At 34.0% G+C, this 2116-nt stretch overlaps 1 pseudogene; it reads right to left on the bottom strand.

The window, feature by feature from the left end:
• Nucleotides 1-1057, bottom strand: part of LOC141291411 (CST complex subunit CTC1-like) — a 26200-nt pseudogene extending 25143 nt beyond the window's left edge.
• Between the last annotated feature and the right edge of the window lie 1059 nt (nt 1058-2116).

The raw sequence follows: 2116 nt of genomic DNA, 5'->3' as shown, positions 1-2116 counted from the left end.
GGGCAATAGTCCTGCATAAATACCAGATCAGAAACAGCACGCTCCCATTTAGATCCGCTAGATTTCACTTTTTTGTTCACTTTTTGTGATTTCTCAATCCGGATTTGATAAACACTAAGGCATGGACAACAGGTGAGTTGACAATGTCAATGTAATATCTGCAGGACTTAATAAAAATCCTGCTTGATTTTATAATGAACTTTGCATGGAAAATATATAAAACAAAGGAATTCAGCCTGATTTAAGTAACGTTACAGAGGTTACTCGCAGGATGTTCAGTTTCTCTAACATCTACACTGAAAAAAGTTTTGACCAGTTTCAACTTAAAAACTTAAGTTTAGCAGCTGCCTTAAGATTTTAAGTTAAATCAACTTAAGCCATTTAAATTTACAACTTATCTGGTAACACTTTACAATAAGGTTAATTAGTTAATGTACTAACTAACATGAACTAACCATGAGCAATACATTTGTTACTGTATTTACTAATCTTCATTAAAGTTAGTTAACGAAAATACATTGTTCATGTTAGTTCATGCTGCATTAACTAATGTTAACAGGATTTTAAGAATGTATTAGCAAATGTTAAAATTAACAAAGATTAATAAATGCTGTATAAGTGCAGTTGATTATTAGTTTATGTTAACTAATGTTAACTAAAGAACCTTATTGTAAAGTGTTACCAGTTATATCAACTCATTTTTATTGTAATCGTAAAGTTAAAATGACTTGTAGTTTTAAGATGATTTAACTTAAAAACTTAACTTTGTTATGCCGTACATGCAAAGTAATCAACTTCCACAAGAAATATAAACCATGCAATTATAAAAACATCAAAATATTTAAAAAATTATGTTATAGACTAAGCTAAAATGCATTTTATTCATACAAATCAAGTGAAACTGTAGTTATTAGGGGCCAAGCACTGCAGGTGCGATGGCACCTATTGTATCCGTTACCATTCTTTTTCTTCTGCTCTTGAGTCTATGGCAGCCCATACAACCGCTAAAGTTGTGAAATTTGGCACACTGATAGAGAACAGTCTCAACATCAACCATAGCAAGTATGGAGTCTCTAACTCAAACTCTCTAGCGCCACCACTTGTCCAAAATTTCAATTAGTTTATGCTAATAACGTTTTAACCATAAGGTCTAAAAGTCTAGGTCTAGGTCTAGAAGGAAACCCCCCCCCCCCCCCAAAAAAATCGTAAGGTTTAGTTTATTTTTTTAAATTGTTCGTAAAACTTACTTTTTCGAACTCCTAGACCGTTTGTCTGAATTATACCAAAATTGCAAAACTTTATGGAAGTTGATTAGTCGAACCGTTCCCGAATAACAAGCAAATGACAAATCTCCGCAACGGTTTTGCATATTGAGACTTCTGTGTGTTATAACAAACATAACCTGAGTCTACCCGCAGTATTTTGGCGCAGTGCCACCTAGTGGCAGGAGATATGAAAATGGCTATTTTTGCATATAACTTCTCTATGGTTTGGCCAAAAATCACATTAATGTTTTATTACAAAATTTAGTGTGTGCCTTCGGCAATATCCTCCGACAGTGCTCAAAAGGTTTGGAGGCAGCGCCACCATAAATAATAAAAAAAAAAAAAGGCTAATAACTTTTGTTTAGATTAGCCTATTTTAATGAAACTGGTCTTAATATATTCCCTGGTCATGCCAAGAACATTGATACCAATTATGCCATAATTGGATGAACTTCCTGTCCGCTATTTTGATTCATGTTGAAAACTTACTTTTGCTAACTCCTCCTAAACCGTTACTCCGATTTTCACCAAATTTGAATCGCATCATCTTCAGACCATGCTGACCAAAAATAGATTTTGTGTCGATGCCCAGTAGGAAACAGTTTTCGTTTAACACATCAACAAATTTGCTGGAGAGATGCCAAACTGCATCTGAGGCTGCATCTCTGCAAAGCTTTTGACATATTTGCTCTAAACCTTGTGCCATTGTCATCTCACTCTGACCACGCCACATCAATTTGGTAACCTATTGGTCAAGAGTAAGTTAACCATTCATTACCCTTTAATCATTAAATTTCCAAAAATGGTAATAATTATTGATTGTATTAACCTGGTCTCAAAATATTCCTTGG

This window comes from Garra rufa, chromosome 18 (assembly GCF_049309525.1).
Source record: "Garra rufa chromosome 18, GarRuf1.0, whole genome shotgun sequence".
In the NCBI taxonomy this organism is placed as follows: domain Eukaryota; kingdom Metazoa; phylum Chordata; class Actinopteri; order Cypriniformes; family Cyprinidae; genus Garra; species Garra rufa.
The sequence above is the reverse complement of the archived record's forward strand: the minus strand, read 5'-3'. Positions and strand labels throughout refer to the sequence as shown.